The sequence below is a fragment of the Mytilus californianus genome, unplaced genomic scaffold (genome assembly GCF_021869535.1).
Source record: "Mytilus californianus isolate M0D057914Y unplaced genomic scaffold, xbMytCali1.0.p SCAF_7, whole genome shotgun sequence".
Lineage (NCBI taxonomy): Eukaryota > Metazoa > Mollusca > Bivalvia > Mytilida > Mytilidae > Mytilus > Mytilus californianus.
In genome coordinates, this window is record NW_026262723.1 from 13,755,938 (window position 1) to 13,782,159 (window position 26,222).

At 32.1% G+C, this 26,222-nt stretch overlaps 1 long non-coding RNA gene across 1 annotated transcript; it reads right to left on the minus strand.

The window, feature by feature from the left end:
• Positions 1-1,218: 1,218 nt before the first annotated feature.
• Positions 1,219-25,694, minus strand: LOC127707451 (uncharacterized). Its single transcript, XR_007984863.1, has 9 exons — positions 25,530-25,694; positions 24,495-24,620; positions 22,535-22,699; positions 16,573-16,710; positions 14,247-14,399; positions 12,448-12,572; positions 7,702-7,824; positions 4,016-4,138; positions 1,219-1,335 (listed from the first exon to the last, which is right to left on the minus strand). It is a non-coding gene; the product is annotated as an uncharacterized LOC127707451 (long non-coding RNA).
• Between the last annotated feature and the right edge of the window lie 528 nt (positions 25,695-26,222).

Sequence of the window (26,222 nt, forward strand, 5' to 3'; positions counted from 1 at the left end):
CCATTTTTTATCTATTAATTTGATGTTATGCTGTTACATATTATTTATACACTACCGACAGAATTATGCGTTTCACGTATTATAAATGTAGCTATTTAGTACATAGTTTTACTCCCTTCTACCTTAAACAATGACACATTTCATCCACCCAACCGTGTTGTTTGTTAGGCCCGATACTAAATAAGTGTTTCGGGAGCTTTTCTTCAATTTCAAAGGAATGGTTTGTTTTTCGTTAATACTTTTTTTTAAATTCTATAGGTCTCATCTCATCAGGGTCTCTTAAAATCTTTGTTAAGTAATTGATTTCATCTTCGATCTAGTGTAATTTTTGCTTAAGTTTTTATGTTTTGTTTGATTATGCAATAATCGGTTTCTCCGTTACACGTATCTTTGTGTTTGGTTTACTTGAAGAATACTTTAATACTAGTAGGTTTTTCTTAAATAATTATTTCCCCAGTCGAGGATTGTATTAAGTTCCCAGAATTGAAGGAATAATTTTCTTGCTATGTTTTCTAAATCAGTTAAGAACTTTGATACATGAAACTATAGACATAGTGTTATCAATTTCCTATTAAAAATAGCCATGGTCAGTTTAATGTGGAAAGTTTATTATGCGCGGGATACCCATTTCCATGGATTGCAAGGGTTAAGGTGAACCAGGAATTAAAATGTACAACAAAATACAAATATATATGCCTGTATGGAGACTTTGGAAAAATCATAACATCAAATATCCACGAAATTACAATTTTTCATCAATCCACGAAAATTGTCATTCACGAAAATGAATGAATCCACGTTAATCTGTCCTTTAATAAAAAAAAAAAGTATTGCTACGATCACTGACATTGTTTGTATTATTGATTTGCCGTAAAGATATACTACATGTACTGTCGGTAAATCTATTTCCTTACAAAATATGAAGATCGAAGAAATCATTGACAGACGCTATACGTATATTTAGCTGTTTTGCTATAAGTTAATTGATATGTCAAAGAATAAGTCAACTTCCTTTTTAGTCCATGATAGCTGATCTAAGAACGGCTCCAATCGCGGTTTATATTTTTTGTTTAAATAGATTATTATTACACCTCTTACACCCGGCAGCACGACATTGGTATGTTGTTTATGAAAAATATGAAATAAGGTATATGTAAGAAATTATGTATACGAATAAACAGATATATAGAATTTTAACTATAAGTAACAAAATTTGTTTTCAATATATTTAATACGCATTGAAATATGCTGATGTAAGTCAAGAAAATATAATTACAAAACTTGGCTTCATATTGTACTTGCAATTATTTTTATCCACTTTCCTGTGCTAAATCCCTAAAACATAATATAAATCGAAATGGGAATAGTATAAATTGTTATATGAAGTTTTGTTTGAAAGAGTCGAAAGATACCAAAGGGATATTCAAACAAAAAAGTCGAACACTAACTGACAATGCCATGGCAAAATACCAACGACGACAAAAAGACAAACAACAGGACACAAAACACAACTTAGAAAATTAATAACTGAGCAATACAAACCCAACTAAAAACCGGCGGTTGATAAATCTAAGGCAGTAGGCCACATTCGAAGAAAAGAGGACGGGATTGTGGTTATATTGGTACATAATCGTCGTCATCTGTGAAACAGATATTCCATAACGGTCAACCAAATCTTGATGCGTCCGCAACCTTCTATCAAAATCATGATAGGAAATGTAGGCCCACAAATACTAGATCAACTGGGAAATATATACTCCATATGCTGCAGGAATACTGCTACATAGAAGTGGAAAGTTCACAATTGGGAAGCTGAATTCATCTCTGTTGTCGTAAAGTTTTGTTCTCAGCCGACCCTCATTGTCAATTTCTAGATGTAGTAAGTCAAGATATGAGGCAGACTTATCTCTATCTGTTGTATCCTTTATTTCAAATTCTATAGGACAACATTGTCACCAAACATTGAATTATTTATTGAGAGAACATCATTTTTGTAGCGGGACGTGAAATTAAAGGATAATGCTAGCTTCGTTTCATTCTCTATAAATAAAGGTAACAGTAGTTTACCGCTATCCAATAGTCATAATTAGATTAAGCAAAAACAAATCCGGTAACAAACTAAATCCGAGGAAAACACTTATAAGAGGAAAACAACGGAACAACAGAAACACTGAACTATAACAAAAAGTAAACGCCAACATACATAGAAACGAACTGTGTGATAATAACTGCCATATTCCTGACTTGGTACAGGACATTTTAAGAAAAAATGGTGGGTTGAAACTGGTTTTATGGCTAGCCGAACCTCCCACTTATATGGCAATGTTAAAAATACAGCTAAAATGACAACACTACGTGACAGGAATACAGTACAAACAAACGCAAGAAGCTCCTGTATCGAGTCAACATGTAACCATTTTTCGATTAATAACTATTTAAGTAATTTAGACCGAAATCACTTTTGTGGTTTTTAATCTATAAAAAAAAAATTTATCAGACAGTTCAGTAGTATACATAACAATTGAGGGCATGGTTTTAAAGAAAGTAATTGCTTACAAAAGTATCTCAAACCAGATGCTATAAAGAGCCCGTGTCGCTCACCTGTATCTTCAACAATGGACACTTTTTGGTAAAAAGCATCATTTAAGAGTATAATAAATCCATAAGAAGTTAACTGACAATTTCAGTCATATGTTGACATACTTGTATATCTTGTCTTGCTGATCATTTTTGCTATTTAAATTTCTACCTATCTATTTTCAAGATAATGCGCAAACACATAGTAAAACACATCATTTAAGGGCAATAACTCTTATAAGGAGTTGACTGACGATTTCGGCCACATTGACTTATTTGTATATCCTATCTTACTGATAATTTTTCACTATTCAGATATCATCTCTGTATAATAGTTTTCAAGATAAAATGCAAAAAAAAAAAAAGAAAACAACACTGGTAACAAATGTCATTCAGAACAATAACTGCTATAAAAAGTCGACCAACCATTAAAGATCTATTAATGTATTTGTCATGATGACCGTTTTCGCTATTTAAAGTTTCTATCTATCTATTACAGTTTTCAAACTAGAAGCCAAAATCACATTATAAGAATAGGTAACCATCGTCCCTTAAGGACCATAACTTTTATAAGAATTCAAATAACGTTTTCTGCAATGTTTACTTGTTTGTAGATAGTGTATGCGGATTAGTTTTCGTATCTTAAGTTTCTACTTATCTATTGTATTCTTTCAAGATAATGGACAAACACGCAAAAAATGGTAATACTCGTTATTGAAGGGGAATAACTCAAATAAGAAGTTGAATGATGTTTTCAACACATTTCGCTTATTTGTAGGTCTTGTCTTCCTGATTATGTTTAGTGTTTGAAATATCTCTCTATGATCTATTAAGTTTTCACAATGAAAGGCAAACATGATGAAAATTGATAAGATTCCTCCTTTTAGGGCAATAACTGCTAAATGAAATCTTCTTACAGTTTTGATGTGCCAGATTTTATCCCTATCTATAGCGGTTTTTAAGATAATAGACAAAACTAACATTTTACCACAATGTTTGGCTATGTAAGCCATGTTGGTAGACAGGCGGGATCGAACGACGGACGCCTAGTGATGAGAAAGGCTCACTTTAACATTTAGTTCAGTTAAACTAATAAAATAAAGTATAAATGTTTTCACACATTTTCTTGTTTACTTGGCTTTCAAACTGCTTTGATTCAAACGTCACTGAGGAGTCTTAAAAAGACGAATCGAGCGTCTGCAATACATACTAAAAGTCGGGTATCTGGAAGAGGTTTTTGTTTATGAAAAGGTACAGCTTCAAATCTCGATTTATGCATTTAAACACTTCATACCTTTGGTGCAATCGAAGCACTTGAATCATGGTGATTTTTTTATTTTCTATGACAAAATGTGTCTTGATTTGAAAAAAAAAAATCAATTTAACAATGCGCGAAAGGGGTCACATTGATGACGTCATGATTAAATAATTAAATTACCTATGCATATCTCTTCTTCGTCTGAATGATCAAAACAATCAATTCTGCCATTGCAAAATGAGTCTTGATTGATACACTGCATATCGTCTGCACATTTCTTTTTCCCGTCAGGGCACTTGTATTCTGAAAACATAAAAAAGACTATATTGCCTTGCATTAACCTTCAGAATTCACTTGTATATATTTGATACGTATAAAATATGCAGATATAAGTCAAGAAAATACAATTACAAAAACAGGCTTCATATTGTACTTGCAATTGTTGTTATCCACTTTCCTGTGCTAAATCCCTAAAACATAACATAAATCGACAATGAAATAGTATAAACTATTATATGAAGTTCTGTTTGCAAGAGAGGCGAAAAAATACTAAAGTGATATTCAAGCTCAGCAGTATAAAACCAACTGACAATGCCATGCCAAAAAACGAAAAACGACGAAAAGACAAACTAAAGTACGTACACAAGACACAAAATAGAAATCTAGAGACTGATCAATACGAACCCCACCAAAAACCGGGGGAGATTTCATGTGCTTCAGAAGGGTAAAAAATTCCTGCTCCACATGTGGCACCCGTCATATTGCTCAAGTAAGTAAAACGTCGTTGATAAGTTTAATTCGGTAGGTCACACTCGAGGAATAGAGGACGGAATATTGGTTACATTGGAATATATCCATCGTCATCTGTGAAAAAAGTTATTCCATAACAGTCAACCAACTCGTGATGGCGTCCGTAAAATTTGCAAAGGGATGATTTCAACTTCATCACTTGGAACTCTTGGTTTAAAAGAAACAGATCAAGAAACAAACAACAATACACAAAACACAACATAGAAAACTAAAGACTGAGCAACACGAACCCCACCAAACACTAGAGGTGATCTCAGGTGCTCCAGAAGGGTAAACAGATCCTACTTTATATGTGGCACCCATAGTGTTGCTCATGCAGGTACAAACGAGGTGATAAGTTTAATATGGTAGGTCACATTCGGGGAAAAGAATTAGAACTCTTGGTTAAATAGCTTCCTCGTGAGCAGCAACTTTCTATCAAGGAAATCATGAAAGGAAACGCAAACTCCCGACTACCGTATCAACTGGGACATATGCAGGTGCTGCTGGAATGTTGCTTCATAGAAATGGAAAGTTACAATTGGTAAGCTAAACTCATCTTTTTTGTCGTTAAGATTTGTTCTCAACCGACCCTCATTGTCAATTTCTAGATGTAAGTCAAGATACTAGTATGAGACAGACTTTATTTCAAGTTCGATGGGATAGATGCGTTCAACATTGTCAACAATCTTTGAATTATTTATTGAGAGGACATCATTTGTATAGCGGAACGTGAAGTTAACGGATATTGCTAGCTTCTTGTCGATCTTCATATGAAGCTCCTGTATGAAATCAACTTGTAACCATTTTTCAATTTAAAAACTATTTCAGTAATTTAGGTTTTTTTTATTAAATGAAATCACTTGTGTGGGGTTATAATCTACAAATAAAGGCAACAGTAGTATACCGCAGTTCAATAGTCATAATTCGATTAAGCAAAAACAAACCCGGGTAACAAACTAAAACCGAGGGAAACACATCAACTATAAGAGGAAAACAACGGAACAACAGAAACACTGAACTACAACGAAAGCAAACGCCAACATACATAGAAACGGACTGTCCGATAAAAAATCCATATTCCTGACTTTGTACAGGACATTTTAAGATAAAATTGTGGGTTGAACCTGGTTTTATGGCCAGCCAAACCTCCCGTTTATATGGCAATGTTAAAAACACCTCCTAATTGATAACGTAATATTACGTGACAGGAATACAGTACAACCAAATACAAGAACACTAGACACAGAGAAATACATAAATAAATAATATAAGAGTATATTACAACATGTAAACCGCAGAATAATTTCAAACATCTCCTATGAATTTACGACAGTACACCATGACACCACAAACGAAATATAAACTGCGAGTCACATGAAAGGATCAACGTTACAAAAAGTGACGTATTTTATAAGACAGTCTAGTACTAAACATAACAATTGAAGGCACAATATGGTTTTTAAGTGAGGAATTGTCTAAATAAAATCATCTTAAACTAGAGGCTACAAAGAGCGCGTGTCGCTCACCAACATCTTCAAAAATAACTACTTTTTCGTAAAAATCATCATTGAAATGTATAATAACTCCATAAAGAGAGAACTGAAAATTTCAATCATGTTAACATATTTGTACATTTGGTCCTGCTGATCATTTTCGATTTTTAAATTTCTATCTATCTATTTTAGTTTTCATGATTAGACAAAAACATGGTAAAAAATCATCATTTAAGGGCAATAACTCTTATAAGTTGACTGATTATTTCGGCGGTATTGACTTATTTGTGGATCCTATCTTGTTGGTCATTTTTACTATATAGATTTCCATCTATCTATAATTATAGTTTTCAACATAAAAGGCAAAAATGCAAAACAACATTGGTGAAAAATGTCCTATAAGGACAATAACTGCTAACAAAAGTTGACCAAACATTTCAGCACTGTTAATTTATTTGTCCTGATGATCATTTTCGCTATTTCAAGTTTTTATCTATCTATTATAGTTTCCAAACTAGTAGGCAAAAATACATTATTAAAATTGGTAAAAATCGTCACTTAATGACCATAACTCTCATAGGAAGTCCACTGACGATTTCTGCGGTGTTGACTTGTTAGTATATCTTGTCTAAGAAATTAGTTTTGGTATAATAAGTTTCTATCTAGCTATTATAATTTTCAAGATAATAGATAAACACGCAAAAAATGGTAATATTCGTTATTGAAGGGCAATTACTCCAACAAGAAGTTAACTGATGTTTTCGACTCAGTTCACTTATTTGTATATTTTGTCTTACTGATTATTTTTCTGTTTGAAATATCTCTCTATCTTTTAAAGCTTTTACAATAAAAGCCAAGTTGAACATGATAGCAATTGATAAAATTCAATTTTTTAGGGCAGTAAATGCTTTAAGAAATCATCTGACAGTTTTGATGTAATAAAAACAGGAGGTATATCACGACATTCTCATTATTTCTGCCCTGTCAGAATTTCTCTATCGATAGCGGTTTTCCAGATAAAAAACAAAACTAGCATTTTACTCCTATGTTCTATGTTTAGCTATGTCGGTCACATGTTGATTTGACAGGTGGGATCGTCGGATACATTATTTAAACTAGATACCCCAAGAATGATTGTGGCGAAGTTTAGCTCTAATTGGCCTAATAGTCAGAATAGAAGAATTTTATATAAGTCAACGGACGACGGACGCCAAGTGATGAAAAAGGTCCACTTGACCCTTTAGATCAGGTGAGCTACTTAAATAAAGTATAGATGTTTCCACACATTTGCTTGTTTACTTGGCCTTCAAACAGTTTTTGATTCAAAAGCCACTGAGGAATCTTATAAAGACGAAAGCGCGTCTGCAATACCATATTAAAAGCCGGTTATCTGGATGCGTGTTTTTTTAGGCCAGGTACAGCTTCACATTTCGATTGATGCATATAAACACTTCATAACTTTTGGTGCTATCAAAGTGCTTCAATTGGGATTTATTATTTTCTTTGACAAAATGATTTAAAAAACATCAATTTAACAATGTGCGAAACATCATTGAGGTCATGGTTAAATAACCAAATTACCTATACATATCTCCCCTTCGTCTGAATGATCAAAACAATCAGTTATGGCATTGCAAAATGAGTCTTGATTTATACACTGTATATTGTCTTCACATTTCTTTTTCCCATCAGGGCACTTGTATTCTAAAAACATAAAAAACTATATTGCCGTGCAGTAACCTTCATAATTTACTTCTATACATTTCATACTTCGTTTCTCTTATTTAAGATATAGTTTAACTTATACTGACACTAGGCATAGTACTGAAACACGTGCACGTGATTCACCGGTTATGTTAAGCTATATCCCTTTTTTCAGATATAGAACCACTAATTCAGGCCCGGTCAGAAAGAACATATAAGAAAGTAGTAAAAGTTTAAAAACAAAATAGTTTCTATGCATAGCTGTAATTTTGGTGTCAAATGATATTAGAAAAGGAGGACATGTTTACCCTGTTGTTCAGATCAGATGTACCTGTTTAAGTACAACCAAATGTCCGGGGTCCTTTACGTTTTAATATACAATATAAGCTTTGTTGAATTTTTAAGCTTAAGTCAGGAAAAGGTATATTTGTCATAGAGGTAGCAACATTTGATCTTTAAATATCGATGTAGCATGTGTATTAATAGACCCTTTCATTTTTATTTATTTCTCTGACTCAGTTGTATAAACGACCTCACAACCCTAATCCATTGATAAAGAGTATCTACGCTTTCTTTTGGAATTTAGCCCATCGCCTTGCATAATCCTTGACTAAATAATCAGTAATTTCAAGTGTTTCCAATTGATGGATTTAGGATCAAGATATTTCGGGACTTTAAATAACACATTTCGCAGACACCTGTTTTTGACTGTACTTAGGTCGCCAGTAATAACGTAGCCAGTCGGATTATGTATGAATTGGGAGCCAGCACAGGTGCAATCAGGAGATTTGGACTTGGAGTCGTCCATATTGAGACCCCGCAACACGTGTTTGTAATTGAAAATTTTAGTTGTAACTGGTTTGGTATAGGTATAAGAAATTATAAGTACAAACTGATCTTTAAAGTAGAGAGATATTTTTGAGTGAACTGATTTTTATGCAGGATATTTTCACAGGTTGATGGCATCGAGACCTTCATTGGCAAAGGAATGTTTTAGAAAGAATATGTTCTCCTTTTCAACTTTTCAAAATCTAACCGGCCTGGAAAGTCTGTGACAGACAATATCCGAGATGATAGCTGTAAGTTTGTATCATTTTGAATGGGGTTTTTAACAGTGGTTCCCAAACATAAGTTGTGTATATGTAGAGAATGAAGTTTTGAAAGGGGTTATGCATAAATCGCCATGCGAATGTGACGTGACGTATACCAAAAGGCTTTTTTTAAACGGCAATTTTTGACATTTTTACCTATTATGTCTGTTTGTTTTGATCACACATTGTTGTTTATATAATGGAATTATATGCGACTATCATACAAGTGAGAGGTTTAGCTAGCTATTAAACCAGGTTTAACCCACCATTTTCTACACAAGGAAATGCCAGTACCAAGTCATGAGTATGACAGTTGTTTTCCATTCGTTTGATGTGTTTCAGCTTTTGATTTTGCCATTTGATAATGGACTTTCCGTTTTGAATTTTCCTTGGAGTTCGGTATTTTTGTTTTTTTTACTTTTTTGTATAAATGGCAGAAGGCCATTCATGGAGACGTTATGGAGAGTAGGTGATGTATAATGACGATGACACTGACTACGTCTTCGTCGAGGAGTAGAGTTGAAATTATTTATAACCTTCATCGAGCTACCGGAAGGACTAGATAGAATACCTTTACCATCAATTTTGTTATTTCAACCAAATGGTGTCGCAGTTTGCAATTCCCAATTTCGTCTTCATTTTGTGTACGGACAGGTGTTGCAAGATTAGGATTAGGAGTCCTGCTGTATATTTTTATGATGATGCGAACTCGCATAGAAGAATTGAATGATCTGACTGATTAAAATGCTGGTAAACAATGTCATTCGCATTGTTGTTAATGTCTGATCTATAACCGCACATACGTTTATAAAGCATTCCTTTTGTTTCACCGACATATAACAATCTACAAAGGTTACACTATGATTCAGATTTGTTGATTTACAATACATATCATTGTAGCTTCTGGTATACGATTTTCTAGTTAAATTTCTAGTCAATTGAGCATCTGGTTGTTTAGAGTTATTAAAGTCCCACAAATCTTGTATTAGAACTGTCCACGGCCTTTTCGTTGAAAATTTACGTTACACATGGCATAAATGTTAATTTTCCATGAAAAAATGATGAAAACATGTCAATTTTTATAGAGTTTTTAGGATTGAAAACATAGAGCGCATGCGTCGACAAAAAGATCTTTCAACACTGTGTTTGTTATAACAACTTACAAATCTGACTTGAAAACTTAGTTTGTCTTTTCATCCACTTGAATTATTTTTAATCTAGAAACAATGAATTTTATAATCGGGTTAAATATGAAACTTACGGAACTTACTCCTTTGAAGTATCAAATGACTTGAAGTCAGGGATTTCATAACCATGAATTATTAAAACTTTTACTAAATACATAAATAGATTTGGTTTTGAAATGTGGCTGCATATGCATATGCATTCTTATCAAAAACGGGATATCACTTCCTAATGTTTACGTTCATGATGATAATAAAGCACGTAAATCTCAATACGATCTTTATAAACTTATTGATGATTTTAAAGGATATCATTTAACACCGTAGACATGTTTGAACATAGTTTTTATCGGTTCTAGCATTGATTATGGTTTCGATAAAATGATTTAATATCTACTGCTTTCATTTATGAAAAATTAAGGTCCTTCATCTTGTTGACCTTTTGCACTGTTTTGGCAGTACCGTGATTTTTAACGAAAGAAATATCGCATTTCTATGAAGAAAATATAGCATTAATAAGTTGTTCATAATAAAAACAACATTGCTATGCTATTAGAAAAATATCGCACTCATATAACAAAATATAGCACTATCAATCTTTAACACGTGAACATGGCTAAAAATACAATCGAACACATTGAAAATGCATTCCACTGTCTTCGTTACATGATTGTTATAGTATTTGTACACTTCAAAATAAAAGATCCTGCATGTAGACGAAGTAGGTTTTATTAAATCTATCTGACTTTTTTCTCGTATAAATACAACATACTTGGAATTAGATTACACAATGCATGGAAAATTACATACAAGGCTTTTGTGATGTTAAATATGTCCTTGTTTTAAAAAGGAAAATCAAGTGTTTACCAAAAAGTCTTTTTCATTCTTACAAATGTAAACAACCGTCTACGATTTTCCAACAATGCATCTCGTTTACAGAAGAAAATATCGCTACTCCACAATTACAAATATTTTAACGTCTCAATCCAAGCTGATTTCTAAATTCTAAAGTCAGTACATTTCACTATTTTGTTCTTTTGATTAATGTATTGTTTAAAAACGGAATTTCTTATGTTTTAATATCAAACAGCTTTTATTGAATTTCTTGCTTATCAAACGGACTAGTTTATTTAATATTGTATTATTTATTTTAAATAGAATTCAAACTTTACCATTTCTTTAGAGTATAATTCAAACATTTTCATTTCTGTAAGGTTTCGTTTCTATGTTGTGTTTTGTGAACCGTTGTTTGTCTTTTCGTCGTTTTTAGTTTTTTGTCAGTTTGTTTTCGACTTATGAATTTGAATGCCTCTTTGGTATCTTTCGCCTCTCTATTTTAAAGAATAAGAATTGAACCTATTAGCGTATACCGGGAAGTAGTATCTTACAACGATTTATTATACAAATGTATGCATTCTAAGGAAGATATATCGTGAAAAGAAAAGACAAAAAACCAAATAATTGAAAAAAATTATAATTATAAACATGATAAAGTAGTTCAGGTGTTATTTCTCTGCACTATATTTTATGACTGTAATAATCAACAAAATGTCCTTATGGTAGCAAAGTTTAACTAAATGTTTTTCATTAATCACAGGTTTGTCAAGAACGATTATCAAATACTTAGGTAATAGTTTTAATAATATGACATTTGTTTTACTTTCATTTAAAAATACCTACCAGCACTTAGCCTAGTAAATGAATTTGAGTTTTTAGCGGTCATTATGATCTAAAAATCATCTGAAAAGTCCAAACAATAATTCAGTACTGTTTAGATAATTCGCTTGCAGTTAATTGAAGGCTGTTCATAATCTTTTCAGTCAGTTAAGTATGACGTTGATATATACAGGTAAAGAATACCTACTGAACAGTCTGAACAGAGACGGAACAGATCGCTGTTAACTAAAAGCAAATGGTCGGTACCGAATTTTCCGCAGTAGATAAGTCTAAAAATTGACTGAAATACTGAAAATTACTTTTTTATCAATCTTTTAGGAGCAGTTCTGATCAAAATTGGTTAAGTAGTGTATGGAAAAAAAGTATAACAAAAATACCGAACTCAATTTCAACTGACAAAACTAAACGCTATCAATCAACGGAACAAGTGAAAACAACTGCAATATTTCTAACTTGGAACAGGCATTTTCCGAAGAAAATGGTAGTTTTAACCTAGTTTTATAGCTAGATAAACCATCCACTTGTATGACTGTTGTTTGTAGTTCCGTTATATCGACAAAATTGGATGAATGGAGACGTGGCCGCGAGTAAACATCAATTAGAGAGCTGTACAATATTTGCTTTCCTACATGAAGAAACTTTTCACTTACTTAGGTTCAGGTTTTACCTACCTAGACACATGTCTTTAACCTCGTCTGATCCGTCCCTGCAGGAACTTTTCCATCACATATAGCATATGGTGGGATACATTGTTTACCATCTTTACATCTTCCATAACCCTTAGCACAAGCTTTCTCTAAAACAATAAATACATCTAGTCGTGATAATTTAAATTATTACATTGGTAGCATTGAATTACATTGATTTCCCAGTCAAATAAAAACCGATAATTTCACATGTGAAATAAACGTGGTTATTTCACTCTCTGACGTCATACAACAATAGGCGTTGTCAAGTCGTCGATAACGTCGGATCAAAACAAATTGTGAATGCGTAGAAAAAAGATGTAGTTCCTTACATTTTCTACATTAATTTCATTAAAAAAAGCCATTTGCCAATGTAATAAAAAGAATAACTTATCAAAGAATTCAAATATCGAAAAATATTCAACTCGTGACCGAACAACACTGATAATTAACTCATGCGCTACGCGCATTCGTGAATTAATGTGTTGTTCGGTCACTCGTTGAATATTTTTCTCTATTTGAATTCTTCGATTAGTTATTCTATAAGTAATCATGATAATTTAAATTATATGTATGTTATTCAGTGTTTGTCTATTCTTGATTGATATTGGCCTTCGATAATATCAAAAAAGAAGGAAATATAAACATCGACTATTACTTATTCAGCTACAAAATTGGTGTCCTTTCTATGAATTATTTTACGTAGTGTTACTAAGTTGATCCCTTATATCCCATCTAATGTGATAGCAGGATTTAATTCAACTTAAAAACGATATTAGTTTTAATTCGTACCTTCGCGTTCTCCTTCATGACGTTATATGAACCCGGTAAGAATGAGGTTTTAATTCGACCACTGTGAGCTATTGATCATTTAAAGTGTGTATTCCAAGCAAATTTTGTTTGATGTATATGTGAAGTCACATCCAATCTAATGCACCTTCAATATATTTTTTAGAATACAGCAAGCTTTTTGCGGGTAGAAAAGCCTTTACAACAATTCTGTATAAGGTACTTTGTTTGCAAAATTTGATACTACACTGTCCTTTTATTTTTAAGATAGAAATCATGGGTAAACAAAATACATATATATATATATATAGGACAAATAAACACTCTGTATGTACAACCTCTCTTACACAAGTTTTAATTCATAGAGTTTGTTTTGCTGTGAGGATGCACAAATAAAAATACTACCTTATATGTAATGACGTGTTGTCGAAGTTTTATCGATGAATCATTTCTGGGTAACAACGCTATAAAATGGAAGTTGATACGTGCCTTCAAACCCGTTTCAACCATATAGTTTTGTTCTAAAGTGTCTTTATGAAAAAATGGACATTGATTTTGGAATAAAACACATTTATCTATTTTTTTTAATTCATCTAGACATCGGTATTACCTTTTAATTTAATCACAACAATAGTTAACCGATATTCAAACCTCATAAGTCAATACACCAACCAACATGATCATCAACAGTCAAGATTTCATAATCGGGAATGGAAAATAGTCGGTATATTTACAGATGAAACAACTTTGCTGGTATCTAAAGTTCTCATACCGAAAACACATGTCGCTAGTGAGTTGATATACAGACATATATCGGTCCACCAATTCGAACTGATGACCGTAACACTTTTGGTCGTTCTTCTAATGACTTTTACTTTTATCAATGTATTGGTTTAACTTATAAACTGCTATCGCTTTACCAGGAAATATGTCGTTTAGCAAGTCACAATATCAATTAAAGTTTAATATGTTTATTTATATGCAAATGAGATTACCTTTACAGAAATCTAAGTCCTCGTCTGATTTATCCTTACAGTCATATAACCATTTTCGTTTTCGTTTAAAAGGCGATGAATCGCAAAAACGTCTTTCAGTCACACACTGTATATTATCTTTACATTTAGTAAGTCCAGGTCCACAATTATATCCTGCAGACAAATATACGATAACAGTATATAATATAACTAAAACTTAGTGTTTGTCTATTGCTGTCGTCTTTCGTAAACTTTTTCTTGAACCACTCTACTGTTTGATACTTACTTGCAGGGATTCGTATTATTCTTTATTTGTTTCGCTGTTCTTGGCAACCAAAGTTAATATGAAACAGGTAAAATAGATGGTTAAAAAGGTCGTTAAAATCCGGAAACGGAGTATATTTAACAAATTTGGATAAATGACTTATCAATGATATACATGTGTATGCGTATGGTCGGACCATAAAAGTATGTACGTATATGGTCCAAATACTTTTATGGTCCGGAACACAGATACAATTTATCAAGCTCGTACTATTCCAGAGTCGAAATTAGGTATAAATAAATTTAAGATAAAGTGTCAAAGATTTGTCATCAACACAAAAAGTCTGCAAATGAACAAAACATTATGAAACAACAAACATAATTCAACTCATAGTTTTCAACACTAAAAACAAAAAGGCGAACATTTGACAGGCGACAGTAGTCCTTGAGAAGGGTAAACACCCCCTTTTATATTTTGATCATGTACAAAAGATGCATGTACATAACAATATCAGTACAAACAAAAACTTAACTCTAGCATAATGAGATTATGAATAAAAAAACTACAAACATTAAGAATATAAACCATACTGTATCAAAAATATTAATTTGAAGCACCGCATAGTAGTCAAAAGTACGTGTTGCCTAATATTTAAATACTGGGGGCTGTTTTCGGGGACAATTAAATACAGCAACGTTATACATGGTAAATATATTCTTGATTATGTGCAACGCCCCCGGGAAATCTTTATAGCTTTTCATTGAACAATAATTGGATCGTTATAAAATCTTAATCATCTGTTCTGGTTTAAGTTGCGCTGTTTGGTTTTGTCCTTTGTTTGTTATCCTATTCAGTTTGTAAATGTGTAAGAATTTTGATAACAAATTCTTTTAAATTATTGTTAATTGAACTAATTTAACTCAATAACTTTCATTGAACTTCCTTCGAAACTTTCATAAAAATGCAAACATTGTATCATTAAAAGCATGCATATTTATAATGAGTACTAAGGGATCACATAAGACTTTAATATTTTATTAGCCTAATTTCAATTATTTTATGATGAATTTGTCCTACGTTTACCCGGGTATCTAATATTTCTTTTCAATTTGTTTGTTGTAATGAGATCCAAAAGGGCTTTTGTGCAAGAATCCTTGCGGAAAGCGTATGGATATTTTGTGTTAGCGTGTTTTGTAACAGTGTTAGTTTCTATATGCCTTTGCAGTCAGTTTTTATTATTATGTATGATTCATGTGTACACAGTAGAATTGAGAATGGAAACGGGGTCCAATTAAAAGGAGCAAAGATTGGCGTCCAGAATATGAACCAGGACAGGAATTGAATCAAGAAAAAAGATAAAACGGTTCGGCTTAAGACGTCAAGCGCTATCCGTCATCAAGTACCCGACAAAATACGTAAATTAAGAAACCAGAAGACAAAAACAAAAGACATGGTAAATCCGGGTAGCGCCGGACGTCTGACTAATAGAAGAATGGGCTGAATAGTTAAATATGAGTTTTATATAAATATGCCTAAAGTAACAGAGCTTATAATTGTGATATTCTTACTTTCATGCTTTCTAAATATTACTTACTACATTCTTAAATAAAGATTTACAATTAAAAAATCACTTAAAAGTGATTGTTATAAAATAATGGAATATGCATTGATAGTAAACATTTTATAATCTAAGAATCGGAATGTTCAAGATTATATGTATCCTCCACTCTCCTGTAGCCTGTCTAAGCCAACAATTATTCTAAAATCAAATATATTAGGGGCCAACTGAAGCCCGCCTCCGGTGTGGGATTTTCTCGCTGTGTTGAAGACCCATTGGTGGCCTTGGGCTGTTTTCTGCTCTATGGTCGGGTTGTTGTCTCTTTGACTCATTCCCCATTTCCATTCTCAATTTTATATATATATATATATTAAATAATATAGTTTCAAACTTTTAATTTGTTGAACGATAATAGTAAGCTATAAACATATCCCATATGTGACGTTATCGTATACTATTGACGTTTTTTAAAAAGTGGTACATGTATGTATGATTTGTAACAATCAATCTTGTAAATATGTTACCTGGACAATATTTCCTTCTAAGAGACATATTCGAACCATCGCCACACGTTCTATACCGGGCAAAGCTGCACAAAGCCCACAGGGATATACATCTAAACGAATACTCACATTTAACCTGTCCTTCTTGACATGTTTTCACTGTAAATATTGCAATGTTACAAATAATAATGAATATAACGTTTTACGTAATAGTTATACACCGAGGGATAGGTGTGTCTGAATAAGAAACCCCGACGGCTGGAGGCCGGAGGGGTTTCTTATCCAGACACACCGTATCCCGAGTTGTATAACTAACTTACACCCAATGCTGAAACCTATATTTGTTAACATTGATTATTAAATGAAAAAGAATGGATAGCATATTTATAGACAAAATCGAACCATGAGTTATGACAAAAATATTTTTTTTACAAGAAACCCCACTAGTAACCTTACTTTGGCTATGTTCTTTCAAACTTTGACAAGTGAGTAGATTTTACAAATGTCAAAGTTGCTGTTTTGCATATTCCCGTTAAATCCTGGTGCTAATATGGATCAGAAGTTCAAGGTTGACCGTTTCGTGCATTCTTATCACAAACAAAATATACATCATGCTCCTTGTATGCAGTTGTCAATATGGACGGGTATAAGACGGACGACATTTTGGGTCAAGCGTTGGATTTGTTAGAAGAGACTAAAGATAAAGGCAATATTATAACACAAAGTACTTGCCTGTATCAGTTTAATGTAGGTAATCATAAATGTATGTTTTAATAACGGTTAAAAAAAAAAGAAGCCTCCCCCTTCTCGAGAATAGACTAACATTCATATTCGGACACACTGAGGGATGGGTGTGTCTGGATTAGAAACCCGACGACCGGGATCCAGGGGGGGGGGGGGGGGGGCGGGAGTTAGAATCCCTGTTTTTTTAAGATCAATGCTTTAGAATAGAGATATATGACTGGGATCAAACATTTTACCTTCAAGCAAAGAAGTATTTAGGGAGCAACCATTTTAACTTCAAAGGGTTTCGGGGGGGGGGGGGGGGGGGGGGGGGAGGGGGGTATGTTTTTTTGTTGGAGTCAGACATTTTTTTTCTCGCAAATCGCGAACAATTTTATTTAGTTTTTTAACGCTACCAATCAAATTATTTTTCCCTTGAAGGATTTTTTTTTATGCAAAATTTTTTTCGCTATTGAAATTTCCTAAAATGTTGTTTGTAATATCTTGAAACAACTTGTAGTAAACACTATTACTAATTTTTTATGTTCATGCTATTTAAAAAAATAATCAATTTCTATTGTAATGAATAACAATGGACTTTGTTTTCCGGAATGTAGAAGCAGGGGTTTCCAGAAACCCCACTCGTCACACCCTGTGGTCAAAATCCATTGTCACTCGTAACAATAGATCTATTCAATTTACACTTGTTTCAGAAATAGAAACTATGAAGTATAACAATAGAACTGGGGTGTAATGCACTACAAACCAGTAAAAGTCTGAAATGGCCTTTATCTGTACTCGACTGTACTGATTTTTACTCGACCAGTCTGAATTGGTCTGAAATTTACTTGATAATACTCGACTGTAGTCTGAACCATACTTAACAGTCTGAACTTGTACTCGACCAGTACTTAACCATTTTATACGCGTCTGAACCATGCTCGACCTAGTCTGAACCATACTCGACCTAGTCTGAATCATGCTCGCCCTAGTCTGAACCATACTCGACCAAGTCTTAACCAACCTAGACCTATTTTTTGTATCTACCTATATTGTATTTCATCAATTTAGGAACTGTTTTTAATAACAGCTATTTCCCCTGGCTAGAAATTTGAACAACAATTTGAAATTAAAAATGTATTCAATATAGCATTGAAACCAAAATTTCACAATAAACATAATATAACTTCAACACCATATTCATCAACACTTATATACATGTACATACATATATATCACCTTTAAAATAAAAATAAAACAAGCTGATCAAATAATCTCAAAACTGAATTGTGACTAATATTTTCAATGTTATTCAAAAATTTTTGAATGTTTCAGATATATTTTATGGTTACTGGACAATTTTCACCATTAACTTAAGCCAAGTATAGATTTATGGTGTCAGTTGAGTTTAGTTAATAATGCAGTGAACATTTTTCTTATTAGAATATATATAAAATAGCATATAAAGCAACATGATAAATTTAAAAAATGACACCTTTGTTTTGTTAAACCAAGAATTTAATATAATCATGATAATAGAACTTCCATAGTAATCCTGTGATAAATTTTTAAAAAAGTTTTCCAAAGTTACAGTAAAAATTTATTTCAATTAAATTTAAATAATTTTTGTCAAAATTAAAGACATGGCATACAAGAAGCACTTTAATAAGGTTTAATTACCTCAGTACATGTATGTTTTACAGGTAAAAAGGAAGCCCTATTTTTCTTAAACTCGTGTATTACTTATCTAGTGAATTCAAAAGGCCTTGTGATTTAAGTTTCACAGGATGTTGCAATTTTGAATGAATGTTATTTAGAATTTAATACTCTCTGACCAGGTGTGACCTTTTAAATGAGTTTGCCCCAAGCAGGAGGTAATACTTTATACTTCACCACTAATCAGAAGAACAATTTTATTAATTTCTTTAATTTTTATCCCTTTTTGATATATATTGTATTTAATATATCCCAAATTATAATAATAGATATATTTCTAAAATAAGGTAAAACAATTTCATTGATTTTGTTGGCTGTTGTTACCTCATTAAAAAGATAATTATATAACTATTGTACATTTTTTGTATTTAACCATGAAACCTATGTAGTTTTTAGGAAAATTAATTAAAAAAAAAACACATGCCAAACAAGAAGCACCTTAATAATGTATAATTACCCTCAGTATAGGTGTGGTTTTAAGGTAAAAGAAAATCTTTTTTTAACAAAACTCTAAAACTTTAAAATTAATATAATTAAATTATTACATAAGATAATTTGATTTAACTATCTCTATTTGATAAATCTGAGAATCATGTAAGAATGTAAAAATCTGTTTTTATAATATATCTTTATTTTATTGTGGCTGTTGTCAGGTCAGTTAAAAAGAAATTTATTTTAACAGTTAAAATTTAGAAAAAGTAGAGGTTATTTGGTCACGTATGGTTCAGACTGGTCGAGTATTGTTCAGACCTTTGGTCGAGTATGGTTTAGACTGAAAAAAATAGGTTGAGTACAGGTCGAGAATGGGTTAAGACTGTTTCAGACTATTTTCAATGGCAAAGATAAGGGTCAAGTACAAATTAGTACAGTCGAGTATGGTTAAGACTGGGGTCGAGTAATGTCGAGTAAAATTCAGACCAATTCAGACTGGTTGAGTAAAAATCAGTACAGTCGAGTACAGATATAGGCCATTTCAGACTTTTACTGGTTTGTAGTGATGGTTAAGAATGTTTGCTTCACTTTTTCGATTTTTTCCTACCATTTGGTCATTCCTCTTTCCTTTTTCTTAGATTCTGTCGTGCATTTGATAATAACATTAAGAAACAACCATATTTTCAAGACTTGGTTTTATATATTTCAAATATTTTTTTTCTTCATACAGTTAAACATAAGTTTTCTACTAATATATTTCATATTGTCGATCCCGAAAAATTATTTATTACCATTAATTAAACCATATTCATGTTTCTCAAATGTCCGATTATCTCGATTTATTAGTTTTGAAAGTCCACCTGCTTTGTTTTGCCTCTTTTTTCTCACAAACACATTAACGGTCCTATTTTTATTTAAGATCTCTTTTTTTAGATACATGATTTATGAAAACAATGGTATTTAAAAATACTTCGTTCGTATCATGTTCTATGCTCATTTAACCCAGAAGTCAACACTTTAAATTTTATAACGAACAACTCTCGTGTGTATTTTAATCTCAAGTGTCGTTCAAAAAGCAACTTACGTTTGCATAGCAAGTATTTAAACAGCATAGTATAACATTATTGAAATTAAAACATAGTTTTTTTTCATAAAGGGTGAAAGAAGAACGTCATATTAGAAACTGACCAAGCCAGTTAGCAGAATCCATGAATAACACGGATTACGGGCCAATTTTATGTTACCATAAATGTTATTTAGTATTCTATATATTTATTGTCTCGTTGCCGTATATACCACATCACCAATTCATATTTTCTGAAATTTTGAAAAGTACAAGGTCTATCCCATTTTTGTGTTTTGTTAAAAGTCTCCAAATCGTTGTCATTATTGCTTACAAAAATTGTAACCGAAGTTAAAAAAAAGCGTACTGTGGGTTCATTATTATTCGTGGAATACAAATATCCGACTGATGAACCCTGAATTCAAATGTTCAACAACGATATAACGCTTGGGTTTAATTTGAACCATGTCATTTTTTAAGCAAGGCAATAGTTTGCCGAGACTGATATAGCTACCATATAAAATTGATGTATTAAAGCAACATTGTGCATCTGTTATATGTATAACTAAAGATTCTACCACTGCATCGGGTTTAATTTAATATTTCTTGACGGAAGACATTCAAATCATCAAATATGAATCGCAAGGCTTGTCGAGCTCTTATAAATATATAAAATTTAACTGGCAAGAACAAAAAAATAGTATTCCACGAGATTCGATGGTGGAATCTGTTTAACAAACAATTTATTGGCGATGTATGAACAAACTTCATCAATGCTCTGCAAAATGACTTGTTCTTTATATTGAACAATATTGAACAACATTAGTCATGGTCGCCTTTTTTGTGACGTCACAATATAAAATTCAGAGAAAAGCAAGAAACTTTGACGTCATAATTGAATTTTGACCAATGGAAAACTGAGATCAAACGAACCAAACGTTGGTTATAAAAATAAATTATTCAACTGGTCGTGAGAAATAGAAATCGGGTAAAAATTAGAAAATCATAATTATGTGACCTATGTCGGTAGAATATTACCTATAACATAAAAATGTTATCAGCATAAACTATAATATTAAGGATGTATGTCGGTATAAAAACAAATAGCATAAGTTCATACTTCGCAAAATATAGTTTATTTATAGAGAAAGTAAGGTTTCACCTCCCTCAGGCAAAGGTGACCTTACATGGATTTGGCTACTATCCAGAAAACCTGCATATAGAGTACATATCTCCCAGTTGATACTGTATTCAAGAGTTTGCATTTCCTATCATGATTTCTTTGATAGAGGGTTGCTGCTAAAAATGAAGCTATTGAACCAAGACTTCCAAGTGGTGAAGTTGAAATCATACCTTCGAAAATTTTATGGACGCCATCACGAGTTGGTTGACCGTTATGAAATATCTGTTTCACAGAAGACGAAGGATATGTTCCAATTGTTGTAACCACATTCCCGTTCTCTTTTTCTCGAATTTTACCACCAAATAAGACTTATCACCGGTTTTTACTTACATGATCAACATGAAGAGTTCCAGATGTTGAGCAGGATCTGCTTACCCTTCCGGAACACCTGAGATCTACTTCAATTTTTGTGGGGATTCGTATTTTTTTTTTGTATTGTTTTTTGTTATTGTCATTATTCTCTTTCATTTGTATTTCAACATCTCATTATTCTCTGTTCTTTATTCATGTTATATTTCAGCACCCCATTATTCTGTATTCCTTTTTTTCCTATTTTTCTCTATTCTTTATAACTTTGGGTCATTACTCTTCACTGTGTTTTCATTATTCTCTATTCTGTTAACCCCATCCAAACCATCATATATGATTCCTTCGTCAAAATTGAACATGCGAAAATGTTAAGATTAAAAGTAGCCAAGTAGCTGTTATTCATTAATGATTGCACTTAGCTACAGTTGATTTTTTTAACACAAATAAGGCTACATAGGAAGGAATTTAATAAATCAATAAATTGATTGAGTACCCCAAAAAAGGCGATGAAGTCTATTTAATTAACATAAGCATTGGATGTTTAAACGTAATATTACCCTGGCATACTTCTAATTCCTCATCTGAATTGTCATAGCAATTTTTTCTACCATCACACACATGACTCATGCTCACGCATAACTTAAAATAACCGGTTCTAGAGTAACGATGTATTGTCCAGTCTTTGCATCGAAACTCATCCTCTTTACATTTAAAATTTGTTTCTGAAAAGAAATGCTCAAAGATTTATCAATATACCACATTTCAGAAGCTAAAAGATCAAGATGATGTGAATAAAAATGCACTTATTTTGCCCTCGATTTTTAAATGAGTATATTAATATAACACATTTGGATTACAATTTATAAACTGAAAGGGCAATTAAGTCATAAATATCATCATTGTTTTTAATTTTACCAGCATGAAGACATAAATCATGTACACGAAGAGGATTATATTGTCATGATACTTTTCATTTTTAATAAAGATAATAGTATCAAGAGACCTTTTTTGGTCAGAAATATAAATACAAATTAACCAATCTAATATTGGAAAAGAAGCATCATTTATAATAACACTTAGCAAATTACTGTCGAAAAAAGTTAAAACAAATTCCATATTTTTCCAGTTTTAATCAAATTAATAATGACTGGTACAGAATTTACTGCATCATATGCACATTTCGACATTTAATGTCTGTTCACTGATGCTTGGGGCAAAACTTGTGCAAACGTTGACGAGGTGATATAACCGTTTTTGACCAAACGCATATCCAAACTTGTGCAACGTCAAGCGTTGACGACGTGATATAACCGTTATTGACCAAACGTATATCTAAACTTGTGCAAACGTTGACGTGGTGATATAACCGTTATTGACCAAACGCATATCCAAACTTGTGCGAACGTTGACGAGGTGATATAACCGTTATTGACCAAACGCATATCCAAACTTGTGCAAATGCTGACGAGGTGATATAACCGTTATTGACCAAACGCATATCCAAACTTGTGCAAACGTGGACGAGGTGATATAGCCTTTATTGACCAAACGCATATCCAAACTTAGACAACAATCAGAGTAAGGCGGTACATTTCAAAATTTCAAATGATTCCATTTCAAGTTTTAATTTATAACAGCATTCTTCAATAACACGTACAATATACGTATTTTTATGCATGTACTGAATCACTGAGTTCCTTGGCTACTATATAATGCTTCTTCGAGAATCTCGAGGCCAACATATTGGAATATTAAAGACTTAGGAAAAGACTTTAAAAAAGCTGAATATATAACCGAATTGACAATAAAGGCATAGCAAAACACCTACAAGGAATAAGAGCTAATCATGAAGGAGATTACGTACATATTTACAATGATTTTCTGAGATTTACCTTCCATATTTACAAAGATTTTCTAAAATATAACGGTTCAGTCCAATAATCGAGTATTGGTATTTTCATGCCAGTACGTGGATACTGTAATAATGCTTTGGGCTAAAATATCTTAAAATCAAAACATCTTAAAAACATAAAAAAGTATAATATTACCGAACGTAAAAGAAAATCAATTTAAACCAATATATGATTATGCATGAGGAAAACACATTGCTGATTCTAAAATGATTTTCTTATTCATCTCAACAAAGTCCAATAAAAAATATCCGAATTTTTATTGAACCCTATTAATTATAACATTAATATTTAATTTCATGTTCTGATATTCGCATATACAAGAACATATAATTTGAATTAAGATTTTGTGATATGTATATCGAGATTAATACATATGAGCCATATTTTCGTTCAGCCCATATCTTGAAGATGATCATATTCCAAAGTAAACATATAAATTAGATCTTCCATCCGGGTCCTTGTGATGTTTTTCAAGATATCATATATAATTATTTCTGTCCGCATAATGTAATGTATGTTGTTTCTCCTGCTTGCTTCAATTAATGAAACTTCCTCTTCAACTCATGAAGCACATTATGCATTAAGAAATTGGTTATTTACATACCATCACATAACAACGCATTTTCATCTGTTCCGTCTAAACAGTCTTGTTTGCCATCACAGAATTCTATTGCATAAATACATCTTATTCGATCTGCACATTTACGCATTTCTTTTGGACAAGGTAGGGCTGAGGAGGTAAATATATCATGTTACAAAATCGAAAAAAGGTAATATATTTAGAAAATTGTCAGATTAATATTTCTGAAAAAATATTTGTTTTTAATGGATGCCAAAAGTTCAACTTGAGAAATGTGCAAACTAAATGATATATGAATTGAACTGTAATATTAATATTGTTGCTGACCAACATATCTTTGAGCCAGGATATATGATATCTTTTGATATCTATTTTAATTTATCGATTGTGTTCTAATTACCGTTTAAATCGGATAAGCTCATGAACATATGCTACAAACGAATGATGTTTTGGGTAATACAATTGTATCTTGTCATAGTCTAGTAGGATAGTTTTACGTTTGTTGATCATGTAATGAAAAGTTCAATGTGAAGTTGAATGGAGGCAATGATTTCGTAAATCAAGTGTCGTAAAGATAAAATTAGAAGATTAATATGTTCATAATGAAACGTAAAACTAAGTATTTTAAATAATGATAAACTCTTACCATAAGTAATAAAATATCACAATAAAATTTAAACCACCAAGTAAATGATATTTCATTATTTAATTTTTTTTCTATAAGAATATGAATCGAATTGGGTTTCTATAATAAATATACATACAAAACATATCATTTGTGGATTGTTAGTAATTATCATGCTTACCTCTACATCTTCCGGGATCCTCATCCGTGTGGAGTGTAAGTGCTTGTCATATTTACCTATACATCTTTCGGGATCCTCATCCGTGTGGGGTGTAAGTGATTGTCATGCTTACCTCTACATCTTAAGGCATCCTCATCTTACTTCTACATCATTCAGGATCCTCATCCGTGTGAACTGTAAGTGATTGTCATGCTTACCTCTACATCTTTCGGGATCCTCATCCGTGTGGAGTGTAAGTGATTGTCATGCTTACCTCTACATCTTTCGGGATCCTCATCCGAACCATCATTACAATGTTTATATCCATCACAAAAGTAACGTTTATTAATACATTCTAAATCATCCAGACATCGAAATTCTTCATTATAATTTATACAAGTACAGTATTCAGGCGAATAAGATCTATATCTACACTTGCCGCAATCTGAAAAAGATCAAACGGATGTAACAATTTGCTGTTTCAGAATCTAAGGGACAATGGGTAATGTATTTTTCGTACCCCAAAAATAATATTATATGTCTCGTCATTGGTTTAATTTTCATTGTTTAAGACGTTGTTAACCTATCACAACATTTGGTTACGCCTTTGAAAATATTACATAGAATGCATTAGATTATGAAACAGTGAATTAATTCATATTGTTTAGGTGTTTACCTCTGTTACAGGCTGTACGTTTGTCTATTGAGGAGAAGGAAAAGGACAACACAATTTGTAATACTTTCAGCAAATTGATCAACTTATAACACACCGTTTAAGTTAGGTCTCAAAGCTCTTGTCAAAAACCTCATCACAGGATCACAGTCGTATTTCAATGTTGTTGTTGTTTTTTTTTTTTTTTTTTTTTTTTTTTTTTAGATTTCGGTGTTAAAGGCAGTTCTTTGATACTTTATACTATTGATTAACAATCTTTATTTAAATCTGAGAAGGGTAAGAGTTTAAGATATT